Source organism: Neomonachus schauinslandi, chromosome 8 (assembly GCF_002201575.2).
Source record: "Neomonachus schauinslandi chromosome 8, ASM220157v2, whole genome shotgun sequence".
NCBI lineage: Eukaryota > Metazoa > Chordata > Mammalia > Carnivora > Phocidae > Neomonachus > Neomonachus schauinslandi.
Genome location: NC_058410.1, coordinates 19,540,283 through 19,558,342, shown reverse-complemented (window position 1 = coordinate 19,558,342; position 18,060 = coordinate 19,540,283). Strand labels below are relative to the sequence as shown.

General features: G+C 37.7%; 1 pseudogene; it reads left to right on the top strand.

The window, feature by feature from the left end:
• The first annotated feature begins 3,868 nt into the window (after window positions 1-3,868).
• LOC110583199 lies at window positions 3,869-13,945 on the top strand (annotated as a pseudogene).
• Window positions 13,946-18,060: the final 4,115 nt, after the last annotated feature.

Below are 18,060 nucleotides of genomic sequence, written 5' to 3'. Positions count from 1 at the left end.
TAAATTCTATTCAATCATCCCTACCTAGTTTTGTACAACGATAAATCCTTCAAGTGGACAGGCTGCGATGCAGATAAACCTCTGGCATAGGTTAAAATGGAGAAAAAGGGTACATTATACTGTTTGTTCCATGACATTCAATTGCATGCATTCATGTAAAACTGGATAAAATTGTTAGGTAATAAATGGACTTGTTCTACATTAGGCATTTAGGATTTGCCTTTTAATGGTAATTAGCATAAGCATGTAGTTTCAGAGTGTTCACTAGTGAATAGTTGTGTATTATTGAGAATTTGCAGAATGACAAATGACTTGGAAGGAAAAAGGAGAACAGCAGTTTACTGAATAAATAACAGAATTTGAAAAGTTATTTTCATTAAGCGCTAATGTGAATATTATCCCAATGCCTAAGTTTCATCAGCCCCATTTTTCACTTTTATATAGCCTTATGATATTATATCTTATTCTTACAATAGGAAAGGACACTTAAAAAGCGGTGGTGCATATAAGATGTTATCATCCCAACACATCGTCTTCTGGTGATGTTCGTGAATCTCCATTTTACTTTTTAAAGAGTTTACATTAGCTCCCAGGCGATTGACATTCAATATTATAATATTTAAAATTCATCTTTCTCTTTACTGGCATCTACCTTCTAAATGAAATTTTTTATAGGAGTTTTCATTAGCAGTTTTGTAAAATTATTATTTCTCAATTTTTTATCTCATTCTGTTTGCTATAGCCTTCTTGTTATAAGTTTGCTATATAAATGATATATATTGCAAGCCATGGTTCAAAGCATTCCTGCCTTCCTATGACTATAAATGGCAAACAGAATGGCAGCAAGAACATTAGTCAAACTGTGATATTTTTTACTTGGGCTTAATAAGACAGCTGCTGAACTATGTATACCGGGATCTTTAGGATTTTGTATGAGGCTTAAGCTAACGTCATGAGAACTGACTGCATCTTACACAATTGATGATCTCTAAGAAAGTCACGTCACTTTATTTTTTTCTTTTAAAGATTTTATTTATTTATTTGAGAGAGAGAGAGAGCATGAACAGGGAGAGGGGCAAAGGGAGAGGGAGAAGCCGACTCCACACTAAGTATGGAGCCCGATGCAGGGCTCGATCCCAGGACCCTGAGATCATGACCCGAACTGAAGGCAGACGCTTAACTGACTGAGCCACCCAGGTGCCCCGAAAGTCGCATCACTTTAGACACATTTGGTTTTAGTCAATATTATTTATTTGTATCTCTGGACAAAGCCCCAAATGTGGAAACATTTCTAGTGTTTTAGAGGACATGTGTACCAGGACGCCTGGGTGGCTCAGTCAGTTGGGCGTCTGCCTTCAGCTCAGGTCATGGTTCCTGGGGTCCTGGGATCGAGTCCCGCATTGGGATCCTTGTTCAGGGGGGAGCCTACTTCTCCCTCTGCCTGCTTTGTGTGCTGCTCCTCCTGCTTGTCCTTTCTCTCTCTCTGACAAATAAATTAAAAAAAAAAAAAAAAGGACATGTATACCACTGTTGGCCACAAATGCTGTATGCCAATATCAGATAATAACAGAAGAAAGCCTTTAAAAAATTTATTTAAAACCAAGCCTACAAGATACTGATAGGGATTTCCATCAGTAAACTAGCTTTTGATTGCAAGACTTAGGTTCCTTAGAATCCTAGTTTCTAAGTGCCCACCCACCCACCCATACATTAGTCTCTAGTAGAATAAATCATCTATGGGCAGCACAATACATTTATCATAGCATTAAATGTATCTTATTCAAAAGAAAGTTCTTCTACTCCAAATACATGTCTTTTAAACGTTTTCTGGTGTTAAAATGGTTTTGTATTATAAAATGTCAATAAAGATGGTATTTTTTTTTATGATTTGTGTTTTTTAAAAACAGAAATTGGCACCCCTACATGCATCCTCCATTTTATATGAACTTGTACTTAACTCTAGAATCTGAAAGTTCGGAAGCTGCTTAGTGCAGGGAGCCTTTTGAGATCCTCTATTCCCTTTGTTCTTTACGGTGGTAGCCCCTTCCCTTCACAGGTTCAGGCCACAGAAACATCACCATGATCTATAGAATCTTTTTTTTTTAAGATTATTTATTGATTTATTTGACAGAGAGAGAGAGACAGCGAGAGAGGGAACACAAGCAGGGGAAGTGGGAGAGGGAGAAGCAGGCTCCCCGCCAAGCAAGGAGCCCGATGCGGGAATTGATCCCAGGACCTTGGGATCATGACCTGAGCTGAAGGCAGACGCTTAACCGACTGAGCCACCCAGGCGCCCCATCAAAGATGCCTATTTTATTTTATTTTATTTTTATATATTTATTTTTAAAGATTTTATTTATTTATTTGACAGAGACACAGCGAGAGAGGGAACACAAGCAGGGGGAGTGGGAGAGGGCGAAGCAGGCTTCCCGCGGACCAGGGAGCCCAATGGGGGCTCGATCCCAGGACCCTGGGATCATGACCTGAGCCGAAGGCAGACGCTTAACGACAGAGCCACCCTGGCGCCCCTGATCTACAGAATCTTGCAAACAATAGGAGGGACCCTGGCCCAAGCAACAAGTTGCTTCCCTCTAGGCATTACACCTGCAACTCTGCTCCTAGCATTGGCCATCAGCAGGGAGCTTGTCATCCAGAGCAGCTGCCCCGTGCAAGAGATGACCTTGTCTAGAGAGCTCGGGAGAAAGAATCTACCTCTGTCCTTCAGGTAAGGACAAGGTTACCTTAACTCATTGCTTCACCGAATCCTCACATCCCATTGACGAAATAAACATAGCAGGATTCAGAAAGTTTTTGCGGTTTGTTTACGGTCTCGTAGTGAGTGGCAGACTCAGAAATCACAAATCTCTGACTTTTCGGTTTCAAGTGACAGCTTTGCGGAAAAGAATCTTTGCGGGAAGATTTGGAAATTATCTGCTGAGGCATCCAAATTGCAAACAACTCAAGTAAGTTTTACGGGGGTTGTGAGAACAAGGCACCTGAAAGCATAGCTATGATTTGTGAAATATGGTCCTCATATATTATTTCATGAAATGATCCCAGTGTTTACCCATGCCCTGAAATGTTCTGCATTCATTTGCAACTTGTTATTCTGCTGGAGATAAACACATTCTAGCCTATCTACTTAGTTCCACACGGTTAAATGATTCGTCCAGTTCACAGTTATTTTTTAATTAAAGGAAATGCATGCTCCCCTCGGGCTCTGCTTCTCAACACTGAGAAAAGTCATGTCACAGAACCAAGGCAAGATTACCCCCCACAAACAAAAGCTTTGTGATAGCACATTTTCCTAAGGATACTGTGTTTGGCGGTTTTGTGGCTAATGGACCTGTGCTGGTTTTTCCAAGAGAGAAGGTGCAGATGATTTTTAAGTTTTCTCTGAATGACAGAGCAGTCAGGGAACACAGGTGAATAGGGGTAGAGTATCTTAAAGCAGTCCCTCATCCTGTCCTGTAACCCCAGTGCAGGGCAAAGAGCTTGGTTTGAGCCCCACCTGTCAAAAGGCTTATACCTGAAGACTAATTTAGAACAAGATTTTGAGCTGTTCATTTACTTCCCACTGCTTTCTTCAACACTCTAAGTTTTCTTTTCTCTTGCGAAATATTCCAGATATTATTAATCTGTGGTTGTAAGGTCTAAGGACTGTTATTACACCGTTGGCCATTACACCTGAAATCCAAACAGGCCTTTATAGGCATCACTGCTGTTCTCAGCAAAACCAGTCTGTCTGGATTTTATCTCGGTTGTGGGTATCTGCAAAAAATCAGCCTTAAGAATAAGTCCTTCTATTTAGATTTATAGTTTTGCCTGGTGCATTTCTTTTACTTCGCCTGCCCTAGGGGAACGCTTAATGAGCAGCAAGCACAATGTGGCTGCTGGGCCCTCCCGAGTTCGCCCTTCGGAGACCGAGACCGGGAGTTTGACATTTTGTTTTGACTTTGAATCTGAAAGCCAGAAAGAGGGGAACCATGTAGGTGTTGTGGAAAATAGTGTGTGGGAAGTGGCTACCAGAGAGGCCAATGCCAGTCTCAGTTTGAATTAGTTTATTTCAACGAACAGACCTAGGACACAAGATGAATATGTTTGAGTAGCTGGAGAAATGAGAACCCGGAATGAAGAACTTTAAATACTGCTGGTTTGTGCAGACTGGTCTTTCTGGGGGAAAGGGGAAATGAGGTAGTTAAAAGGGAGTTGCTGACTGCTGCATAACTCTAAACCATTAAAATGCTCTACGGTGTCACTACTGCATCCCCAGAGTGTCCTGGGAGCCGGAGGGCCACGGAAGGACCAAGAGGAAAAAGTGCTGTATACTTGAGGAAATTGGGGGTTCCCCCCTGCCCTCACTTGGGAAGTGAATGTTGTAATAAGATACTCTAAGCCATTTTGTGAGTCAGGTTCCGCTCTCCCAGTCTTGCCTTGCACAGCTCCTTACACTGGATGATCCAGCTTAGCCTCAGCTGTCCCCATTCCTGGACCAGTCCTGAGAGAGGGAGGACATGCAGCAGAGACCCCCACAGTCCCTGTCCACTGGGATGTGCAATTGATTCGGACTCTTTGATGTTGACTTCCGTACTCTGTACTCGGTCCAGCTGTCCTGCCTGGTGCTCTAGCCTCTCCGGGAAAGGAGAGTCCTCTACCTCCCCGACCTGTTTGACTTGTGCCTTTGTGCCCTGACCTACTGCTGTTGACTAGGGGAGGGGGACCAAGAGAAGAATTTGTCTCTTTATCTACCTCCTCCCAACTAGTAGGGGTCCTATCCAATAGGAACAATCAATCTTTCACAATGGCATCCATCCCTGACACCAGTCTTGCCTTCCAAAGCTGGACATTACCTGGACCTATGAGAAACAGGATACCAAAGTGGCTAATAAGGTAGGTCACAGCAGAGGCTACCTGGGTTCCAATCCCCTGCTCCATCATCTACTAAAACTATGAATTAAGACAACTTATTCAACTTATCTGAATTTCAGTTTTCTTTCTTTCTTTCTTTCTTTTTTTAAGATTTTTATTTATTTATTTGACAGAGAGAGACACAATGAGAGAGGGAACACAAGCAGGGGGAGTGGGAGAGGGAGAAGCAGGTTTCCCGCCGAGCAGGGAGCCCGATGCGGGGCTCGATCCCAGGACTCTGGGATCATGACCTGAGCCAAAGGCAGACGCTTAACGACTGAGCCACCCAGGTGCCCTCTGAATTTCAGTTTTCTTATCAGGAAAATGAAAATAATAATATACTTAGCTCTTGGAGTTGGTATGAAAATTAAATGAGAACATAGTAAATTCTTGGGGAGAATAAGCTACTCTTATGTTGATACCTAACTCTTCCCATGCTCGGTATGTCTGATCAAATACTCCATTTTGCATGTCTGTGATTATTTGGAGTGGCATACACCTAAGGAAGTACAGCAAGGATCATATTACTATCCTGCCCTGTTACCTCTTCAGGCATACAAGGAGATTACTAGAGATAATAGTAATTTGGGGAAGAAATGCTTTAATTTTTTTTTTATTTTTTAAAGTGATCTTTTAGAAAGTTTGAAATAACATTAGACACAAAAAGTAAAAAGATGCTACAAAGAAATACCAATATACCCTTTACCCAGAGGTCCTTTCAAGTTTTGTCAATTGTCCCGGTCATGCCTTTTATTACAAGAGCACAATTCCAGTACTTCTTACTGTACCCAGGTGTCATGTCTTTCTAGGCTCCTTCAATCTGGAGCAATGTCTTAGTCACTCCATGACCTTCATGACCTTGACATTTCTGAAGTTTCTGAGCATTCTTTTTATAGAGTTTTTCTCAATGTGGATTTGTCTAGTGTTTCCTCCAGAAGTGAAGCACATTATGCATTTTTGGCAAGAATATTGCAGAAGGGCAGTGGTGGTTTCATTGTGTTCTATCAGGTGGCACATGATGCTAATTTGTCTCATTACCAATGGTGCTAATTTGATTACTTGATAAATATTTTGTCTGCCAGGACTCTCCTGTGGAACATTACTTTGGAATTACTAAGCATTTTTTTTTTGTGGAGATACTTTGGTTTCATGCAAATATCCCATTCTTCAGCTCACGTTCACCACTTGATGCAACATGTATTGAATTTATTATTGCTACAATGGGTAGAAAGTGGTGGTTTTCAAATTGCAATACTTTTCCTATATTTATTATTTGATATTCTATTGTAAAGAATAGTTGCTCTAATCTCTACTTATTTTTATTATTTCGATGGTTTATAACCCATTGATATGATTATTTTGATGCTTAAATTTTCCCAGATTTGGATAAGAGGAGCCCCTTCCAGTTAGATATGTATTCTAACCTGTTTTCTTCATTCTTTCAGGACTTCCTTTGTATTTGGCACAATGGGATGTTCCAAGCTCATTCTCTACTTTCCTTGACCCTGATTTGGATAAGCTACTTCTCCAAGAAGGTTTGGTTCTTTTAGTGGAGAATAGTATGTGGAAATCCGGGTCTGGATGTGAGGTAAGTTCATTGATACTGGGCCTCAATGTTTGGCTTGTGCCTTATATTTACATTTTCTTTTCTTTCTTTTTTTTTTTAATTGACGGAGAGAGACACAATGAGAGAAGGAACACAAGCAGGGGGAGTGGGAGAGGGGGAAGCAGGCTTCCCGCTGAGCAGGGAGCCCGATGTGGGGCTCGATGTGGGGCTCGATCCCAGGACCCTGAGATCATGACCTGAGCTGAAGGCAGATGCTTAACGACTGAGCCACCCAGGCGCCCCTATGGTTATGTGTTTTAAAAGGAATTGAGATGCCACCCTAATTGTATATTGACCTTTCAGGATGCAAATTAACACGGCATTATTTTTCTTCTACAGTATCATGTGTGCCACTTAAATATTTCTTTACATTCTTCCAAATAACTCTTTACTATCTATGCACTTAGCGGCTGAATCTAAAATGAAACTTCTTGCTTCTAAGAAATAAGGACATACAGTTACTCTTGATTTATCAAATGCAATAGGCAAGCTTTTAGGATTACAAAATTGATGTATGAGCACAAATGCAATGGGCTCAAAAGTATTGACATCTAGAGAACATTTAAAGATAACCTGGTCTCACATACTATGCACAGGACTAGATAAGTGGCAAACAGGTTTTGTTATTATGGAATATTTTTCTTTTCCAAGTACTCAGACTCATCTTAATAGATTATATCATTTTCTGCATGGCTGGATTGCTTTGTATACTTTCTAACTGAATAATCCCACGAGGAAAACAAAGAATTATTCTCACTTATATCTACTTTTTGTTCAACAAAAAACAGAGAGCTGTGAAAGTTATATATGAATTGCATGTTCTCTTTGTCCAGTATCTACAGTGTTTGTGTTTTAAGAAAAATAATAAGAAAACGCTAGTCTGTTTATGTCTGTGATGTTTGCAGGTGTAAGCATGTCAACTGGTGAGAGAAGAATCTGTACTCTGTCCTGTGGGAGCATTAACTCTGGACAGAGAGTGGGAGTCTTCAGTGACAAGGTTTCATCCTTGGTCAGATCAGCCAGGCACTTGGCTTATTGCCACACTACTTAAAGAGGCTGAAGTAGGGAGATCAAAGACATGGCCAGACTCTGGCTTCTCACTGAGTCAGTCACATCCTATTATCACATCTGATGCATACAGTTGTCTGCACCATTCACCTGTTGACCTTTGTATTTTGTCATTACATTTTATATCTTCTAGCTCATCTCATGTCTCCTCCTTTCCCTTGTACATGGAAGTTTACAACAGCGCCCCAGGGCCCTGAATAAATGGATCATATGCTCAAAGTATGATGCTCATTTGGCAAGAGGAGTTTGAATTGCACTCTTCCTATACTGATTTACAGAAAGGAAAGAAAGGACATTATCACAGACAAAATCTGTGAATTAATCTCTCTCTCTTTCCTTCCTATTTTAAGAGGAAACATGGGGAAGAACTTTAGACAAGTATAGTCAGAGAAAGAATTTTTTAAAGTATATATCTCAATGGAAAAAGTGGAAATAAACCATTTATATGCCAGTAATCACTACTGTAAAAGTGACTAATACAGTATATCTATATCAGTTCCCAAACACTAACACAAAAATTTTACTACACCCACAATATTGGCAGATTTTTGAGTGTCAAGCAATGCTAATGAAAAGTGAAATTGAGAAATGAGCAGCTATTAATCAACAAAGGTTACTCTCTGCATGTTACATTCTCCTAAGGGCATCTCTGCATTAGTAGTTATGGTTTCAACGTCCAGCTATTCCTGAAATTCTATGCCGGTGTACATAGATGTTTATCCTCAGTCATCAGTTTATTCAGTTATCTGTTGTATGCACGTGGTTACCGAGGGGGTGTGATTAGTCAGTGCTCACCAAAGTAGCAGAATTTGGCTCCAATAGCAGTAATGTTCTCAAGAGAAGAATATGCTATTAAGATAGTTCATTAAAAGCAACATGGACCAAGTACTCTTTCATACTTGAATATACCTATTCAACCGTGACAAACCAGCAAGGCTAGTAGTCAATGAAGGAAAGAAAAAAAGCCTAGTCTACGTCAGTCTTAACTCTGCTGACTTGTTTTCTATAGATCATTCCTCAGAGGAATTAGCAATATAATTGCCACTTAATTACAGTGCTCTATCATAGATCAATTTTTCCTTCAGAGAATGATGCTGGGAAATGTGCCTAAGGAGTCTTATTTCTCTCTACATATCTAGAGAGTTTCTCTCTGCTATCTTAAAAAACATTTCACAGGAAAGATAGACTAAGGCTCTTTGACTGTATCAGAAAAGCCAGAGCTGTCAAAGCACCTTAAATTTGATGTCTTTAGAAATGGGAACATTCACAATATAACAGGACTGGGAGAAATTTTTTTTTTTTTTAAAGATTTTATTTATTTATTTGACAGAGAGAGACACAGCAAGAGAGGGAACACAAGCAGGGGGAGTGGGAGAGGGAGAAGCAGGCCTCCTGCGGAGCAGGGAGCCCGATGTGGGGCTCGATCCCAGGACCCTGAGATCATGACCTGAGCCGAAGGCAGACGCTTAACGACTGAGCCACCCAGGCGCCCCAGGACTGGGAGAAATTTATAGGAAGCTGCTCACCATGAGAAAGAGGGAGAGGAAATGCTTAATGAACCAGGAAAGAAAAGACAGGCATGTGTTCTTAGAATAAGGGAGGCAGTGAGTTTTTTGCTTCTTCTTACCTCAAATCCCAGATCATATTATTGCCCAGAAAGCATCAAAATCAATTAAGAGAACCCCCCTCATGGCAGAGTTGGGTAAGATTTCATTAATGAAAGGAAGTGTAGTTAAAGCCAGCCTCATCACTAACTTGCTCTGTAGTCTTGGGAGATTTCTTAATATCCTGGTATGTCAGGTTCCTCATCTGTAAAATGGGAATACTACTACTACATTCTTATGACAGGAAAGTTTGTTATAAAAATTTAAGAAAAGAATGTGCATAAAGCTTAGACTCTTAGTAAGACTCTTACTTTTTGGTTGATTGTTTTTTAGTAGAAATAAACATAAATTAACTTTTTAAAATTGAAATATATTTGACATATAACATTAAGTACATTTAAGGTGTACATGTTAATTCAATACATTTATATATTTAATATGTTAATATATTATATATTTAATATTTATATATTCAATATATTTATATATTAATATGTTTAATATTTAATACATTGTTGCAATAGTTAGAGCCTCCATCACATTACGTAATTATCATTTCTCATTTTAATGACCTCTTTTAATGTTTAGGCTTAGTGTTGTAACTGTTGGTTATATTATTAGACTGTATTTCTGTCATAGTTTTGCTCCTCTTTAATGGTAATTTCTGCTAGTAGTTTGAGTTTTTCTATCAGTTCTCTCTCTAGTAATTTGTTTAAAAAATCAGAATTGTGAAAAAATTGAGAATTCATAACTTTGATTTTAATGTGACAATTTATCTTACAGAGCAAAACTATGTTTTTGTATCTGTGGGTAAAGAAAGGTAAAGAAATTAATATTTACTAAATGCTCTCAACATCTACTACATTTCCATATGGCAGATGGCAAAATTTCCATCCAGAGTGAAACAAAAATTAGGCTCAGGGAGGTAAAATAGCATTTTTAATATATCAATAATTTTCTATGCTTTTCAGTTATAAGAACCTTTTTGAAGACATAAAAATATTACAGATCATTTCATAATAATAGTGAATAGCATTGCAATTGTTGAATAAGAAAATACATAGTGATAATAATTGAGTATAAATGTATAGTATATCAATCACAATTGTAACAAAATAAAAATTCAAAAAGTAAGTTGATATTTTTATATAACCTATAAATTATGATGTATACATTAGTCTACATCTAGACTTCTTGTAATAACTCTGTATGGACATAGGGCTTTTTAATCAACAGTTTTAGGAACCTCACACTACATTATTACATATATTATAATTATTAATTATTATAATCATTGATTATATAATTATATTATTGATTATGTAGTGATTATTGATTATATATTATTGGTTATTATATCACTGGTTATTATGATCATTGACTATGTAACATGTTTCATAGCAGTTTTGAAGCATTTTTAGGGTCTTGGTTTTTTCACTATTTCACTTAGATTAAGTTTATTAAAAATATAATATTTATATAAATGAGATTTAATAAATATAAGCTTTAATGGATGTCTTTCATTGCTATCAAAATAAACACTCATGTAGAGTATGTGTATTTTAGGGAATATTTTTGTGGGGCCTCACACTAATGAGAAAAACTTAAAAAAAAAAAAAAAAAAGGGGGCGCCTGGGTGGCTCAGTTGGTTAAGCGACTGCCTTCAGCTCAGGTCATGGTCCTGGAGTCCCGGGATCGAGTCCCGCATCGGGCTCCCTGCTCGGCAGGGAGTCTGCTTCTCCCTCTGACCCTCCTCCCTCTCATGCTCTCTGTCTCTCATTCTCTCTCTCGCAAATAAATAAATAAAATCTAAAAAAAAAAAAAAAGAAAAGAAAAACTTGCAGTGAGTGACAATTTCAGAACCAACATTAGTCGGAAAGTTTTTTGTATACAAATCTGCTTTATATTCTAGTCACGGTTACGTTAGGAAATGAATAGTTGTCATCAACATTGATTTAAAACTCACCAGCTGATGAGTTCCCTTTGTTTGATCTGCTTTGAAGTTCTGAGAAGAACTAGAAATCTCATCCCCTCTGACTCTATCTTAGAAATCCCCCTTATCCGAAAGGGTATGTGCACCCCGATGTTTATAGCAGCAATGTCCACAATAGCCAAACTGTGGAAAGAGCCAAGATGTCCATCGACAGATGAATGGATAAAGAAGACGTGGTATATATATACAATGGAATATTATGCAGCCATCAAAAGGAATGAGATCTTGCCATTTGCAACGACATGGATGGAATTGGAGGGTATTATGTTGAGCGAAATAAGTCAAACAGAGAAAGACATGTATCATATGACCTCACTGATATGAGGAATTCTTAATCGCAGGAAACAAACTGAGGGTTGCTGGAGTGGGGGGTGGGGTGGGAGGGATGGGGTGACTGGGTGATAGACACTGGGGAGGGTATGTGCTCTGGTAAGCGCTGTGAATTGTGCAAGACAGTTGAATCTCAGATCTGTACCTCTGAAACAAATAATGCAATATATGTTAAGAAAAAAAAAAAAGAAGAAGGAGAAGAAGAAGGTAGCAGGAGGGGAAGAACGAAGGGGGGGAAATCGGAGGGGTAGATGAACCATGAGAGACGATGGACTCTGAAAAACAAACTGAGGGTTCTAGAGGGGAGGGGGGTGGGAGGATGGGTTAGCCTGGTGGTGGGTATTGAGGAGGGTACATTCTGTAGGGAGCACTGGGTGTTATGCACAAACAATGAATCATGGAACACTACATCTAAAACTAATGATGTAATGTATGGGGATTAACATAAGAATAAAAAAAATAAAAATAAATTAAAAAAAAAAAGAAATCTCCCTTAATACAACACTTGAGGGGGACTGCCTCTGTCTATATGACCTAAAATGACTGACAATGATGACTTTCAGATACCACTTCTTTTTTTTTGAAGGAAGAAGACAAAAACACAATTATGGTAAAATACATAAAGACTGTAAAACTTCCCTTACTTTTGTTCTTTCCATTTGTATAATTTACGTAGATAGACTATAAGAAACAGAATATAATAAACTACTACTGTACCATACTTTCCTAAAAGCAGTTGACAAAATCCATATATTTAGAGAATGAAGCAATATTGTCTCATGAAAAATGACTATGCTGACATGCATAAAGCAGAGTAGGCTACTAAAACACTGTAAAATTTACTTAGTTAAAAACAAATTGTTTCTTTTTGTTATGAGTTTGCCACCAGAACACAGGTCTTATGAAAAACATGACTAAATTTAAGCCAAAATGGGAAAGGAAAAGATTCACATCATACTGCTATCATTGGACATGTAAATTCAAGCAAGTCTATTACTACCGGCCATCTGTTCTACAAATGTAGTTGGAATCAACAGAATAACCACCAACATTTTTGAGAATGAGTCTGCTAAAATGGGAAAGTCTCCTTTAGATATGCCTGGGCCTTGGAAAAACTTAAAGCTGAGTGTGAATATGTTATCACCCTGGGTATCTCCTTGTGGAAATTTGAGAGCAGTAAATATGTGGCCATCACTAATGCTCCAAGACACAGAGACTTTATCAAAAATATGATCACAGGTACATCTCAGGCTGACAGTTTTGTTCTGATTGTTGCTGCTAGTACTTGTAAAATTGAAGCTGGTATCTCCAAGATTGTGTAGACCTATCAGCATGCCCTACTGGCTTACATGTTGGGTTTGAACCAACTAATTGTTGGTGTTAGCACAGTGGATTCTACTGAGCCACTCTATAGTTAGAAGAGAAATGAGGAAGTCGGCTTCTACATTAAGAAAATTTTCTATAAACTTAACACAGTAGCATTTGTGCCAACTTCTGGTTTGAGTGGAGGAACATGCTGGAGCTAAGTGCTAAAATACCTTGGTTCAAGGGATGGAAATTCACGAGAAGGATGGAAGTCCCAGTGGAACCACACTGCTTGAAGGTCTGTATTATCTCCTAACACCAACTCATACAACTGACAAGTTCTTCATCTCTCCCTCCAGATTGTTTATAAAATTGGTGGTATTCGCATAGCTGCTGTGAGCTGAGTGGAGACTAGTGTCCTAAACCAGGCATCATGGAGCACCTCGCTGGCTCAGTTGGTGGAGCACGCAATCATGATCTCAGCCTCATGAGTTTGAACCCCAGCATAGAGTATACTTAATAAAAAATAAACAAACCAGGCATAACAACCATCTTTGCTCCAGTCAGCATTACAACTGAAATAAAGTCTGTTGAAATGCATTTTGAAAGTTTGTGTGAAACTCTGCCTGGGAACAGCATAGGCTTCAATGTCAAGAACATGTCTGTCAAAGATGCTTGTTGTGACAATGTGGCCGGTGATAGCAAAAATGACTTACTAATGAAAGTAGCTGGCTTCACTGTTCAGGTGATTATCCTGAACCATTCAGGCCAGATTAGTGCTGGTTATCCACGTGAGCTGGAGTGTCACACTGCTCACATTGCTTGTAAGCTTGTCAAGCAGTGGAAGAAGATTGATAGTTGCTCTGGTAAGAAGATGACAGTTGGCCCAAATTCTTGAAATCTAAGGGTGCTGCTATCATTGAAATGGTTTCTGACAAAATTATGTGTGTTGAAAATTTCTATCATCCTCTGGGTCATTTTGCTGTTCATGATATGATGCAGATAGCTGTTACAGGTGTCTTCATGGCAGTGGACATCATATGCTGCTGGGTTTGGCAAAGTCACCAACTTGGCTCAGAAAACCCAGACTGGCTAAATGAATATTATCTAGAACATTGCAGTCAGTCTTGATTGTTTGTGGAAGAACGTCTCAGAACTGTTTGTCTCATTTGCCATTTAAGTTTAATAGTGAAAGACTGATTAATGATATAAAGGCTATGTAAAACCTTCAGAAAGACAGGGATGTTTTCCAGACCATTTTTGAGGTAGTTTTAAGTTGTGAGATTTTATAATCAGTACTTTTAAAATAGAAACATCTTGACCAAAATCTGCCAGAGAATTTTGACACCCATTAAATGAAGTTTGATAAACCTGTATCTTCTTTTTGGTCAATACCAAAGCTCCCCATAGAATTTCTTAGGCAAAAGACTTAAGGAAAAAAAGTTGCCCATGATCTATTTCTGGTGTTCCATTTGCCAAAACTTGATGAATTTGATATTTCAGAGTTCACTGATTAGTCTCAGGGCAGTGATTAAAGTGCTTTTTCTAAAAATAAAAAGGTATTTTTTTTTCACCTACATCTCTTAAGTTGATTTAGATACTAAGTGACAAGTTACGGGAGGGATCTGTCATTTTCAATATTTCATATTTCTTGGAATAGATAAGCTAAGAGTAAGTTGTAATGTTATATGTTACCTTGTAAGAGGGCCAAAATTCTGCAATAAGTAAAAGTCATGTGTGTTACATAGAGAATTTAATTTTATGTATTCTATCAATATTTAGTTAAGTAGTTGGTGTAATCTCTTACACTTCATTTCCCAGTTCTTAAATGCATTCTCACATTTACAAATAATGCAGTAGAGTTTGTCAAAACAAGAGTCTAAATTATAAGGTTAAGTATTTTGGAGTGGCCTGGTTTTAAGAATTAATCGTGTCCAGTTTCTTTGGAAAATAAAGATACTGAAAGTTGAAAAATAAAAACCATTTCAGAGTGCTTTTTCTTGTAAGCATGGAATAGTTTGTTGCATATCAATACCTTCACCAAAAACAAATAGAAAAGCAGAAAAAAAAAATCTGTTTGATACCATTGAAGAGATATCAAGGCAACTAAGGCTTCAACAGTTAGGATCCTGGCATAAAGAAACAAAAATTGGGCTAAACCCCACATTACAACTATTCTAAATTTTTACTACTATGAAAATATTTTTAAGGCATTTTTAAGCTCTTGAAGGTACAGAGGCTAAAAAGATAAGCAGAATGTGGTAATAAGAAATTAGCAAGCTGAAGAGAGATTTCAGCAATTGTGTGGGACCATGAAAACAAAACTTACATTTTAGGGCCAGTGAAGAACATTCTGACTTCCAGTTTGAGTCTGAAAGGTATACACTCTAAGGATAAAATCCAATCAAAAATAGACTAACCTTCATAAAAGAGTGAAATCCAGCTTTGAATCCCTGTAATCTGTCCCTATTTTAATAGCTTTCTTGAAAGCAAAATTACATTCTCTATGAAAAAATGATAATGTTAATAAGGGCCTCAAATTATATTTGCAATTTTATATACAAATTATCTAGAATTCAAAAAAAAAAAAAGATCAAGTATGCCACAGGAATAACTGACCAAAAAACAAAAACAAAGAAAATCCCAAAACACAAGAGGAAAAAACAGACAATAAGAGCAGATCCATAAATGATTATAGGTATTGGAGTTATCAGCTGTGAACATTAATATAATTGATTTATATGTTCAATAAAACAGATGACAAGATTAAGAAATTCAATAGAAAACTAGAGTGTATGAAAATATTCTAATGGAAAACAAAATTTAAAAATATGGCAAATGACATAATAATTTTTTTAAAAAGGGTAAGCATTTAACAGTAAATTAGATGCAGCAGAATTAAGAAATATGAACCAAAAATCAAGTGACTAGAAAATATACAGATTAAAACATGGCAAAAAAAAAAAAAGAGATGAAAATATAGAAAATATCTTAAGCAATCTATAGGCAAGAAAGAAAAAAGCACACTACATGTGAAATTATAATCTTAGAAGGAGCGAAGAGTGTGAAAAGATAGAGACAATTACTGATGAGATCATAGCTGGGAATTTTTTCAAAACTTAGAAACAATAACAATCCACAGATTAGAGAAGATCTGTGAATCTCCAGAAGGGTAAATCAAAGAAAACTATACCTGGCAATCTGGGAATGTTATATTAAAATTGATGAAAACCAAAGGCACACACACAAAAAATCCTAAAAGTAGGCAGAGGGCAGCAAATCACACAATACTTTTAGTCTGATACCTAACTTTTTCACAGAAACTATGGAGGCAATAGACAATGTTTAAAATGCAGAAAGGAATTAATTGCCAACTTAGTGAAAATATCCTTCAAAAATAAAGGCACATAAAACATACTTTCAAGCAAGAAAAATTGGGGAGAACCATTACCAATAGCCTCACACTAAAAAACAAAACAAAACAAACACAGGGAGTTCTTCAGGTAGAAGAAAAATTATTACAGTTAGAAAAACAGAAATACAGGGGCACCTGGGTGGCTCAGATGGTTAAGCATCTGCCTTCGGCTCAGGGTTCTGGGATCGAGCCCCACATCAGGCTCCTGGCTCCACTGGGAGCCTGCTTCTCCCTCTCCCTCTGCCTCTCTCCCTGCTCATGCTCTCTCTCTCTCTGTGTGTCTCAAGTGAATAAATAAAATCTTTAAAAAAAAAAAAAAGAAAAACAGGAATACACAACATAGTGATGAGAAATGGGACTAAATAAATGTTGGAAGTCTAAAAATAATAAAGTCCTGTGACATTTCAAATATATATAGAATTAAAATGCAGTAAAATAATAACACCAATTTGGGAAGGAAAAAATGGAATTAACTGATCTAAGATTCTTATATTGACTGGGATTTAGTATTTGTAATTTTTAAATATTATGGGTTTTTTTTAAGATTTTATTTATTTATTTATTTATTTAATTTATTTATTTAACAGAGAGATAGAGCCAGAGAGCACAAGCCGGGGGGGGTGGGGGGAGGGGGCAGAAGGCAGAGGCAGAAGGAGAAGCAGACTCCCCGCTGAGGAGGGAGCCCGATACAGGGCTTGATCCCAGGACCCTGGGATCATGACCTGAGCCAAAGGCAGACATTTAATGCCACCCAGGCACCCCTAAATACTATGTTCTATAAGTTAAGGAAGTACGTTAAAATGTCTAGGACAGTAACTCCAAAAGGTAAAGCAATTAACTAATAAGCTAAATAAAGCAAAACTAAAATGAAAAAAAATAAATGATATAAAGAAAGTAAGAAAATAGAGAAATACATCCATAATGGAGAAGTTGGTATTGGCTTATAGTCCTACAGTCAACAATTATAAAAGCTGGGCCAAAAATAAAAATTATAAAATTACATAAAAATTATAAAGTTATTAAAATATGTAAAAATTATTGGTGGCTTCTGAATAGCAATTAGCAAAAAGCTACATTTTATAGAAGGAAAACCTATGAAAAGGACCTCATACCTATCCTGGCTTTCAACTTGAGGAAATTTCCAAAGCTCAATTTAAGGACATAAGACCCAAAAGAAAGTGATTATTTAGGTGGGCAGAAGAAAAGAGAGATTGAAATTTGGGGATGATAAGGCAGTTGGGATTTGTGGGTCATAATAATGGACAGGTCAAAACTTCACAGAAATAGCTCCAAGAAAACCTAAATTAAAATTCTTGTTGGGGCATCTGACTCTTGATTTTGGCTCAGGTCTTGATCTCAGGGTGGTGGGATCAAGCCCCGTGTCGGGATCCATGCTCAGCAAGGAGTCTGCTTGAGATTCTCTCTCTCTCTCTCTCTCTCTATCACTCTCCCTCTGCCTCCCCCCTCACCCACTTAAAATAAATAAATAAATCTTAAAAAGAAATTTCCTCTTAGGCCCCTGGATAATTCCTAAACTGAGTGTATATATATATATATATATATATATATATATATATATATATACGCAAAAAGTATGAACAGATATTGCACAAAAGTGGCTATCCATCTGGCCCCTAATATATATGTAAGACTCTGGAAGGCATGGCATAGAAAGGCCACTGGGAAACTAAAGAGCTGAGTGAAGACTTCAGATGTGATTAGGTGTGGAGAAGTTGTAGGTGTTCAGCATAACCAGAATAGAGAGACCATGGATAGAGAGACCATGGAGAACTCCATGGGCTTTTAAATGAGACTCCAGAAAGTACATGTA